The sequence below is a fragment of the Athene noctua genome, chromosome 5, assembly GCF_965140245.1.
Source record: "Athene noctua chromosome 5, bAthNoc1.hap1.1, whole genome shotgun sequence".
In the NCBI taxonomy this organism is placed as follows: Eukaryota; Metazoa; Chordata; class Aves; order Strigiformes; family Strigidae; genus Athene; species Athene noctua.
This window is the reverse complement of record NC_134041.1, coordinates 12,818,475-12,830,551: the sequence shown is the minus strand read 5'-3', so window position 1 is coordinate 12,830,551 and position 12,077 is coordinate 12,818,475. Positions and strand designations below refer to the sequence as shown.

At 41.4% G+C, this 12,077-nt stretch overlaps 1 protein-coding gene across 19 annotated transcripts in view; it reads left to right on the top strand.

The window, feature by feature from the left end:
• PTPRF (protein tyrosine phosphatase receptor type F) overlaps nt 1-12,077 on the top strand; it is a 389,874-nt gene that overhangs the window by 101,047 nt on the left and 276,750 nt on the right. The window lies entirely within an intron of this gene.

Below are 12,077 nucleotides of genomic sequence, written 5' to 3'. Positions count from 1 at the left end.
CAGCATCTATTTTTTCTTAATGTTTTGCAAAAGTAATAGCTATGAGCTTGTAATAGTTGATATGCAATCTCTCACATGAAGTGGTTAAATATTAATATACATTGGCTGTGTTTAAAGATCAAGAATGGCTCTTAGGTAATGAAACCATAACTCTCTCTTAAGCTCCATCAAGTTGTGTAAGGTGCTTTCTAGAAGGGGAATTTGTTGTTTTTCGGAGTGATGGTCTGTTGGATAAACCTTAGCAACAATTCAGTGCAATTTTTTTTCTGGGTTAGAATATTGAGAAATTGACACTAAGGTTTCTGTTGAGGTCTGATTTAATCACTTAGAGACACAGCCAGGCTGCTTGACAGGTGACCGCATAAAGCATTCTCAAAGACTAATGGTTTGTCTTGTTCATCTGTCCCCATTTCCTTAATCGTGCTGATGGATTTTTCTTTTTGTTTTGTTTTTGAACTGATGCCATTAAGCTGGTGAGGCCACCTCATTCAAAGGTGCGGCAGTCGAGGCGTTATTTCCTATGATAGCTGTGACAGTTCGTAGGGTCACGTAGTTAGGAAGCTGACCCATCCTCCCTGTTGGGACAGTCTCTCCTGGCACCTGCACAGTGGCACTGAGACTTTAGGCCATATGTATAATCTTGGTTAGTTGTGTTAGTTATTTGTTCTCCTTGTTTAATGTTTGTTAAAGTCTTGTAAATAAAGTTGCTACAGTGTGAAATTTTATGGTGTCCAAGTTTGAAATGATCCTGCTTATCTCGCTGACTTTCTTCCGAGATGTTTCTTGTGGTGGTTCTGCTTTGTTGGCCAACATGCGGGAGCGACAAGCAGGGGCTTTCTCCGGAGTTTTACTTGATAGCCATTAACTCCAGATGGCAAATACCTTTTTATGCTGTTGTAAAAGGTATTTTGTCCAAGCGAAGTTCTGTTTCACATGCAAAGGGACTGAGTTTTAAGTTTCAATTTATCTGTTTGACTCAGGAGCACGAATTATTGGCATTGCTGGAGTTGGAGACCCTAACTGATGAGGTACACAAAGAAGAAGGGCTGGTACAACGTACACTACAGATGTTATGACAAGAACGTCATATTTTTTGCTGGATAGCAGAGTGACTGATTGGCTGTAGACATTCCTGACACTGCCTGACAGAAAGGGTTATTTTATCTGAAAACAGTGCAGTTACAGATGAGAGAGCTCCTGAAAAACATCACTCACTTCTACTAGTGACATCCATCACTTCCTAATTATGGGTGCTTTCAGGTGGAGAAACAAGTTCTTTCCATTGTTCCTCTGAAGCTTTTCTTGTCACTGCAGCAGCAGTGTCGGGTTAAAGTTGGTCCTTTATCCACGAGCAGAGGGACCTGTGGATTAAATTAACGCACATCTGTGTGTTATGTGTTAGATGGGTATCACACTGTTACAGGAATGGCAATGACCAGCGACCGTGGAGAATGAGTAAGTCTTTGTAGCTTAACCACCTACTTTGAAGCACAGAAGATCTGCTAAGCCTTTTTGTTTGGGAATCAGGAGTTTTCCTTGTCCTTTGAAAAGCTGAATCAGATCTGAGCAAATCATGAGTCCAGTGAAGAGAGAAACCTGTGATGCCTGTTCAGAAGTAGGAGTCTCTGAATCTTAGTTTTCCAACACATGTGCCTATTTTTTGGTGTCAGAAGCAGGACTCCCCTGGGTGATCCAGGAGCTCTTGCCCTTCTGGATGTCCCTGGAGCTGCCTTGGCCATGGCACCTTCTTCCCCAGCCCCTGTCAGCTTCTGACTCCTGATGCCTCCAAGCATGGGAGAGAACAAAGTCCTCTGACACCTCCTGGCCTGGCAGAGCAGCTCCTGACAGAGCTGTCTGCTCACCACAGGGGCTGGACTTGGGCCACTGCCAGGACAGAAACTTAAGTGGGATTCTTCCAAAATGCTGAACTGCTCTGACTTTTTCCTACTAACTTTGTTGTTCCTGGTACCATACTTTACTCTTTTTTTCAGAAAGCCATATACCTTTTCAGTGCAGTCCCTAGCACTGCCTAGAGATCTGGTGCTGATTCCAAACCCTCTGCTGCTTCCTGGCATTGGAGCAGACATTGGCAGCTGTGTCCATTATACAATGGCCTAATTGATCGGAAATCATCGTATCCACAGGAGCCTTTGCATGGCTAGGTATCTGTGGTTTGCTTCAGCTCATCTCCTGTGTGGGGCTCAGATTTTCAGCTGGACTCTTAAGAAATTTATTTTCATTTGAGATGCTAAATAATTCTCTTCTTGTAGTCTTACAGCAAGAGCAGGGCAGGAGATTTACTTTCTTCGTGTGCTTCTGTTTACATACGGATAAAAATAACAGTTGGTTGAAGTATTGTTTGTTTTTATGTATAGTTGTGTTGTGTGCTCCTGTGAGCGTGCCTCTCTGCCTGGATTTCTTTGTATTTACTGTGTGGCCCGTTGATCAGACCACAGGTATGGAGACACTGGGGATACCATGGCGATATGGTCAGCATAGGTGCCTGTGTGTGTGGTGTGGTCAGGGAAGAATAAATGAGCATTTTCAAAATTGTTGTTTAATTCCAGTGGCTCTGCAGATGACAAAGTATTTACAGTTGCTAAGGTGATCTGTGCTACCCTGCACTGCCTTTTCTCTTTAAAGCATAGGTGCCTTGGCAGGCCTTCTCTGGCTGCCAGTAATAGCAGTAATTAAACACACGTGGTAATGACAACAGACCTGATGCACCTTTTGCTGCTGAGGACACTGACATCCTGAGGTTGGGAGCGCCCATTGCTGTTACATAAAAGCCCTCAGTTTAAATGCAGGTTCAAGGTTAAAACCACAGTCCATAGATAAGGTGGGAGTGGATGGCTCTGTTCCCCAAGTACATCCCTGGTTTCTTACTGGGAAGTGGAAGTAGGATGGCCATTGTCCTGTGGAACAGAGTTGGTATTTTATTGTTTCAGTTCTGTCCTTAATTTCGTACTGCTATAGCAGTGCCTCTTTGGAGGAAGACCTGAAGGTATCATCTGTTCATTCAGATAGAAAGAGGGAGTGCAGTTGAGATGAAAGTAGTTCAAAACAAAAAATGTAGGCTTGGTGATGCTGCAGTCTCCAGACCTGCCAAAGCTTCAGTGGCCAAGCGCCCCAAGCACTGCTTGTGAATAAGCATCACCCATGGGTTGGAGCTTCACAGTTCTGGACATCTAACACGTTGAGTGAAACCCCCAAATGTTACTGGAGTTGTAGAGAAAGAAGTGAATTGCGCTGATGGTTAAGTGTATCTTTTCCTGAAAGTATGAACCAAAGTTTGATTTACTGGGGAGGGGGTGGGAGGGGACACCAACAAAACACCCCCACCCCAAACACTGAAATACCCCATACCCGCTTTTTTTGAGCTCTGAAAGCCTGGAATGGATCATTATCCATCAGCTCCCCAGAGACTAATTTGTGAGGAAGGTGGTGCCAGAGCAGAGGCTTTTGCAGGGGAAGTGTGGGAGAGCCCATCTGTCAATATTGTTCTTGCTGCTTTTCCATTGCTTTTACAAATTGATAGTCTGGGAGTTCTCTCTGCTGCAGGTAAAGCCGGTTTCAGGCCCTTGTGTGCTGATATTTTATTGAAGTGAGACATGAATGCTCCAGGGGAAAATGGCATTGTGAGATAAAGGGCTCTGATACATGCATATAGCTTAAATGTCATCTTACAAAAAAAGGGGATAAAACAGATGTTAATTGTAAAACTGTACTTCATGTACGTTTTTTTATCATTAAAGTTATTTCATCTAATTCGATGTATGTGAACACATGTGACTATTGTGTTTATCCATCCTAAAAATGTTTATTTGAAACAGTTTTGTGCTTATGCAAATGTGTAGTTTTAACAGAATCGTAGAATGGTTTGGGTAGGAAGAGACCTTAAAGTTCATCTAGTTCCAATCCCCCTGCCATGGGCAGAAGAGAGGGTAGATTCAGTGGTCTCTGATTATTAGATAGAGTATTTTCTTCCAAGATTAAGAGTCTGAAGTAACAGTCAATTTTATCATTTGTTTTGAAAGAGAGAATTGCAGGTACACATTTTCCTTCAGCATTAGATAAGCGGTCTGACTGGAATAGCAGTTTTAATCTGTTTTAATGATGTTTTTCCAATATGAAAGGGGCCAAGAGATGCATAAGTCTAAAGGTCTACTGGTAATTGTCGAAGTGATGGGAGTTGTTTACAGAACATGCAGTGACTGGATGGTTGCCTCTCACTAAGAGCATGTATGTGACCTTTGTTCTTCGTTTAAAGTATAATTAAGGAATATGTGCCTCTGCGTATTTGAAAACAATAAAACCATCCCATTTGCAGGCTGTGAGGTATTTAGGGAGGCAAATACGGATGCAGCATTTGGTGAATGCTGGTTGTTAACTGTTTGGTTATTTACTGATGTCATGATGCCTTTCTCCAATGCGGCTATAATGAGGTCAAATCAAATCTTCTATTAAGCATTACTCATATGAGTGAAGTAATAGCTTGTAATCTTATCTATGTAGGTAAGACTCTTATCTTTTTCAGGTGATCACAAAGAAAAAACTAAAAAATTATGGCCTGGCCTGCCTTTTGCCTACGGTGCATGCCATGACTTTTCCAGACTTGTTACAGAGATAATAAATAGGTTTTGCTTTTTATCTTGCTCTGCTAGTGAAGCCATGAGCTTTCAAGATGTATCCAGCTGTAGAAGCCTCAGAGAGGAAAAACTGTAGGCAATTCGTTTCTGAAATCCATCCAGACTGACTCTTAATTCTTTATATTGTTCCTTAATGCCTGATATTTCTGGGGTGGTCAGGCTTAATACTGGTCCCTTTGTGACAGACCATCTTTCTAATCTGTTGGAAATGTTAGAGCGGAAGCTTTTTGCTTTTGTTTGATGTTGTGTGTTTACAGCCCTCTTCTTGGTGGTGGGAAACGGAGAAAATGTGTGACACGTGGCAGTGGCAGGTTTAAAGTGAGCAGCTGGGATCTGCTTGGAGGTTTTGAAAGTGAAAATCTCGTGTGCTTGATGCCTTTCACAATGCGGTGCTGTTAGTCTGGGATCTGTAGGAGACAAGCACTTTCACTACGCCCAGGGCAGCCGTGAAAACTGCCAGCAGGACGCCGGGGTTGGCAGGTCCTCGATGCTCCTGGTGCTCCCCATCCTGCCCTGCCGGCCTTGTCTCTCTGTGTGCCCACCTTGCTGCTGACCTCTGCTTGGAGGGATGTTTTGCCCTCACAGTGCTATCTCCCTTCATCCCTCTTTACGCCCTGGCAGTATCATCATAGCCATGAGCGTGGGTTTGATGGAGAAGGGTATTCACTGCTGCTCAGTCACTGGTGTGTGGTCCAAGTGCTTAGGCAGGGTGGGCATGCAGGAAAAGTGCTGGTGAAACATCCTCATCCTCATCCTCAGCCCTGGGCTTACCAGTGCTGTGCTGGCTCTGCAACAACTGAACCGTGGTGACCTGTGGTCTAGTTGAGACAGGATTTCTGTTACAATTGAATTAATGTAAATATTTCTAATAATGTGTGTATGTGCATAAATACATATTTATTTAGCAGCTGCAGTGTTTGAACCACAAACTGTGAAGAGAGTAATGTAACACCTTTTAAAGAAAGGAGGCAAGCAAGGGAAATTTCTTAATTTAACCTCCTTCAGCTGGATTGTGAAACCTGATGAACAGCTGCCTTGGAGTATGGGAGGAAAAGGGCATCACTAAATAGGGGGAAAAACCTGAAAACAAATACTCCCTCTCAGTCCTGTTATAGTAGAGTATCAGATGGAAAGAAACCTAAGCTCTTTTTATGAGGTTAAGCAATAAAATGAGGAGTGGGTATTTGTTTGCCACCCATACAGCCACAGTTAGCTGATGGTATGAGAAAAGGCCTCTGCTATGTAAATGTCTGGTTTTTCCTTGTGAGGAAGGAACTCAAGATGTACTACTGTCAGTACTGTGCACTAACTGTGGTTCAAGCCTCCTGTTCTAAGGGTTGGTAATAAATAGAAAGTTGACAACTTCAAGAGAATTAATTAAAGAGAAAATAATTTTTTTTGTTTGTTTTTAATAATATTTTTTTGGACCCACTTGGAGAAATGAAAATCTAGCCAGGGATCTTTCTCATCTCTCTTGTTACTACCTAAGATGAATGCCCAGACCCTTTTCAAGGCCATTAATACAAGGAACAGAAGTTAAAAGAAAACAAAGTCTCATTTTCAGTTGCTTTCCCAGTTATTCATTTTGGATTCAGCACATGAACGACTTGTAGTTCACCGTGGGGCTGAGTTGCAGGATCAAGGCTACAATGGAGGCATTGTGATCACCTTTCTCTCCCCACCACCCTGCGCAGTCGAGTTGAAATCCTGCTTTTTGGCATCCAAGCTGTTGCTTTGGTGACCAGTTATGACTCCAGAAGTATACATTGTGGTCTCGCTGAATAGCTGAAAGAGTGTAAGGGAAAAGATAAATGTGTTCAAACACAGCTCTGTTTTGCAAGCCTTCAAGGTGATTCAGAATAGTTGTTGGCATATTTGATTTAACGTGGTATATCAGTGTAGTGTTAGGAATTCAAATGTCAGAGTTACAAATCCAGAAAACATAATTAAAGGTGATTTAACACTCAGAATGCTGTGCCCTTTACATATACATTATAATTACCTCTAATTTTTAGTAGTATGGAGTTCTCAGTTTCACTAAGCAGCACTGTTTCTCTGCAATTATTTTATTTTATAAATAGTTATGTGTTAGTCGCTCAAACCTTTGTTTTCTCGAAACCTAAGATGCATTCTGTAATTCTAGGTTTAGTGGATGCATCTTGTGATCTTTGGTCTTGTTGATGGTCCTGAAAGTCTTCATGTGACTTTAACAAGGTTGTATGAAGTATTTTTAGAATGAAGAGGGAGCTTTATGCCAGTGACATGGCAGGGGTGAAAGAATGAGAAAAAAGGTAAATTCCGTAAACACTTGGCTGTAGCAACTCTTTATGGGTAAAGGAAGAGAATTTTCCAAATTCGTGTACAAATGGAAGAAAAATGTGTAGTTTTAGGGAAAAGAATCACATGTGATGATTGGGCAGAATTTTCTTTCTTTGAACGCTTTCAGCAGTGGTGTTTGTAGGATTCTTTCTTTGCTTCCCATGGCAGTTAATCTCCTCTGTTCTGCTTTGTATGGTTGTTGGTGTCCTTGGGTCGGTGATGGCTTTGTGTTCAGACACTGCTGTCCACGCCACTCACGCTCCTAAGTGACAACTCTAATGATTTAATGACTGTCTCTTCCGTAACATGCTGATGCCACAAGTTGCTAATGCTTCTTGTGGGCTAATGAGTGTGTCCGTTCTCTGTGCTGTGTAGATTGCTTTGTTTGTCCTCCCAAAAGGTTAGTGTTTATACTCCCTTGATAAAAGAAAAAGCACTCCAAGCATGTGTTCAAAGTGTAAACTCTCATAGATCTGCCAGGCAGTACAATATCACTAATAGCAGCAGTTACTTAAGTAGGCTATTTTCATAATCCCACAGGTAGTTGTTAAGAGCATTTTCTCCTACTGGGAGAATATCTATCCCTCTGTTGAACTTCTTGTCAGCTATCACTATATTTATGACCTTAATGTAGTTTCCAGCAATCATACCAAGATATAGTAGGCCTTGTGTATATCCGTATTTCAGTATTTTATTTTGCACCTAGTAGCACCTCATGATGGTGTAGATCAGATGCCTGGGTCACATCTATACTGGTAACACACGCCTTTCCCATGTCCTCATAAATGTACCTTCCTTGGTGGTTGATCTGTACTAAATTTAGACTAGCTTTGTAGTTGCATTTTGCTTAAAATGAGACTATTCTCTTGGGCTAGATGGCATCTGCTACTGAAGTAGTACCCAGGGCAGAATTAGTAAATCAGCCATTTCGATGCATTTTCCCAAAATCTGGTGTATGGAAGAGAATAGATTGACAAACCGGTAACTTCACACTGGGGTTTATGGAAATTACTAAGTCAATTATATTGTGCAGGAAAGTTGTACAGTGCAGCTTGTTTTCTTTTCCTTGTATAGTTGTTAAATACATTGCGACAGTTCTGAACTGGGAATAGCATTTTAAGAGGAGACACTTTGGTGCCACTGTGAGCACAAATCACACAGTGCTGAAGAACCAGGTTGTATAAAGAGGATTTAAGAAGCTGATAATAAAGACCGTACTCTTTGGTGATAGAGAAATAACAAGTGTGTTGCAAGTCAGACTGCAATCTCATTATATCAAAACAAAAGTTACCTGGGATACATATTCTTATTTTGATCAGTAAGTCAATCTAGCAAAATGTTAAAGATTTTGACCAGGAAGCACTGAGCCTTCAGAATTAAACATCTGTTGCTGAAATCTGAGGCTCTGATCCCTTTAATCACTTGATAGAGGAAGGGAGAAAGAAAACATGCTCCATACTACTTCTTTTACCAAATATCCTTTTTTCCACAGTTGCATCACTATTTTTTGCATGTTGACTAGTAATTTGTAGCCTCTAAGAGGTGCGCTGGGGGCCCTAATTATGGTGACTTTTAAACATTCTATTAAAGCCATGTAACATAAAGTATTTTGGTAGGGTACAGCCTTATTGCCTTGAATGCCTGTTGTCCAGGAAGCATCATGTAAGGATTGGGTGCAAAGCATATGCCACCTCCTACCTTTGTCATCAGAGTTTACTGATGAACACTTTGCTCTGAACCTTTTTCCAGAATAAACGGGAAAATGTTTAAAGAAGTTTCCAGAATATAATCCTCTTCCCATGTGCTTTTCTCCATTGTTTTCCCCACTTGTTAGGGAATTACAGGTCCTATCTTGCCTCTGCACTGCCATCAGCTGTGATTCCCAGATCAAATGACAGGGCAGAGACACAGTCTTTGGTCTGGCTGAGAAAGGAGACAAATCCTCAAAGGCATCTTTTCAGAGGGGCTATTCTCATTAATCGATCTTTAGTAGATACAGCTGTGCTTCTTGAAGGAATTTAGTCCAGGTGAGCTGTAGATCCTGAAACCTTCAGTCTCCTTATTCAGTCAATCTCTCATAAAAGATGACAAACCATGTAACTCTGATCCTAAAGAAGAGTAGAAAGTCCCAGTGTTGTGATGAAACACAACACTTACCAGATGATTCTCCTTGTGAAGAGCTGGCAAAGGCTTTAACCTCCTGCAAATTTTGATGATGAGGGAGGAGCACTGTTCTGACTGTGGAGGAGTGCTGGTGCTTTCCTTTGAGGTTGTTTTCTGCAGAGGACATGTTTTAAGAATTGGGGTTTTTTATGTTATGAAAATACAACTACAGACCCTAGGTGGGAGATTATTTTGCAAAAGAAAATAAATCAAAATAGTGCCTTGAAGTCTTTTTTTAGAGGTTAGTAAGTAGTTTATACAGTATGCAATAATTGGGGTGCCCTGAGTAGTTAGAACATTTCTTCCAGAGATGGTCTGGACTTCACCAGTCTCTGACCATCTTCTCCTGCTTGCTCTGAACCTGCTTTGTCACTATCAGTGAGGTAGTAAATCAAGAGACTGCTTCAGGTTAGAGAACTGTATTCTGATTCCCCCTCTTGTTTGCTTTTAACTCAGATTGGATCCCTGATCCAATCTACTGCACAAAACTGTATTGACGCAGCCAGGGAGGTGACTGGGCTTGGGCACCATGACTGCTTAAGCCATCACTGCTGCTGAAAGGTGTACTTGTAACTGAGGCTGTAATTTGCTAAGAGAAGAATATATTATGTTATGCTATAGACTATTCTGGAAGCTTGGGCTATGTATCTTGGGTAGCAGTGATCCTTGTTGGTGTGCAAGAATCCTCTTTTTAAAGAATCTGCTATGGTTTTGAAAGGACTGAAGTAAAAATTAAAAATTCTCTACTATCCTAAAGAACATGATTACACTTTTCAAGGTGTGAATACTAGTACTGACCTGTTTTACCTAGTTTTGGGACTATGAAGTCAGATCTTTTTTAAAAAAAAACAAACCCAAAACCCGTGGTTTTTTTCTGTTTTGTAGGTATTGAGCAGTTTGCTTTCAGTTGTGTTCTCGGTGACTTGCCAGTGATGTTACCGCTTAAAGCTTTATGGATGAACTCTAGATTGTTCTTCAAAATGTTTAAAGTTGAAATGGGAATAACCTCAAAACATATGGATATACTGGCTCGGCAGTGAAGCCTTGCGATTGATAAAATTTTCAACTTGAAGAGGTCCTGCAATTACTTTTTCCAGAAAATGCATTCAGCAGTGGCTGGGTTTAGATCTTATTGTCACTGTTATCTAAGGAGACAACTGGTCATTCCAGAAACAGTACTTTAGTATTTTGAGATGGACTATGAAGAGTCCATTAAATCTCTTGGAGGACATCAAGTTAATTTCTTCTAGAGGACTGGAAGATAATGGGAGGTAGTTAGATTTTTAAACCTTTTAGTTTGAGGAATAATTTTCATTATTGAAATTGGAGTGATGAATAATGCTGAAATCATGTCTGTCTGTATTAAATGGATGCTGGCTGATTGTGCCTGACTCTTGAAGAGGGAGCAGGGGGCATGGTTTTCTTCAGGAAACTCTAAGAGCAGATCTATGCTGAATCTCAAATGTAGAGTCATGCACATGAAGAGCACCTGGATAGAAATAGAAATCATTTTATTCTGAAGATTTCCTAGCAAAAATAAACTTAGTCTTATAGCTACATTTTTATTAAAAATTTCAAGGAAGAAAAAACACCTTATCTTCACCAACTCCCTGTTCTCTCAGCACAGTCATGCTGTGCTTGATGCTCCTGATGGTGAGATTTATCATTAAAAGGTGACTTTTAAGTTGTTTATATGAGAGAGATACTTCTGTACTCTGTAGTATTACTTTGCTTTTTACTTACCATCTCCCATCCAAAGAGCTGAACTTGCATTGCAGAGTACCAGGCCTGACTCCTGTTTTACAGATAGTGGAGCTCAGGAATGCAGAAGTGGAGCAGCGTGTTCAGTATTAAGGCACTTTGTGAAAGAACAAATTTTTAAAATCTTGTTTTGTTTAGGGTTGGTGGGTTGAGATGGTGCGTGGCACAAAGGCATGAGGTCTCACTTGGGAGAGGCCTGTGGATCGAGGGTATCACCACCATTACCCATCTTCTTCATAGTATCACTCCATCCCTCTGAAAAAGAGGATGGGCAGTAGTGTTTGCAAGTCATTAGTAAAATTATTATTGGTTTTGCTGTTCATTAGATGCAGGGGAAGACTTAGATATTTCAGGCCTCCATTATTCTACACCTGTGTAAAATCAACACAGTTGCATCATCCAAGAGCTTGTAGGGGCATCAGCTGCAAATTGTGTCTGCGGTGCAGGCACACTGGCGTGTGGTGCAGGAGAGCACGAGGGGCTGGTAGCCATCGCCACAGCCCTCGGGCCTGCGGCTCGGCTGCGTGCCCAGCACTGGCACAGCCTGTGGAGATGGGCTCTGTGACTCCCTGCATTTGAGAGAGACAGTTGGATGCAGTTTCTTTGGTTCATTTAGACACTGAACTCTAATGTCCAGGCACTGCTGATGTTGTTGAAACAGCAGATTTAGTAAGATAAAGGTGCACAATTTTTTTTGTTACACAAAAGAGGCTGTAGCAATTCCATGTGAGACGTGTAGGAGGATGGAGGAGAATCAACATTTGCCAAACAAAAAGGGATAAAATCTGGTGGAATAACAGAAACTTTCTGTCAAGCTATGAAAAAGGCAACAAATAAAAAATTAAACTCTCCAAACCTGAAAAAATTGGCAGGGAAAAGGGAGGAGAGGAGAAGGGATTCCACAGCATCTTTTTACATCTAAAGTCAGTTCACACAGGTCAGGAAGTGTGCTCCTAGAGGCCATATGAGTGTCTCTGAATGTCTCTAAACATTCTGATTATTAGATTGCTCTTCTGTGTGTGTATGTGTTCACGTAGCAGAAATTTTCCAGAAGCACTCGATCACTGAAGCTTGCAGGCTGTGCAGCAGCTTAGCAGTACATGCTTTGATAAGTCAGCGGGCAAGCACTGTACTGGCATTCTAAAGTTCTTGTCTCTAACCCCCAGATAAAAAAAAAATACAACT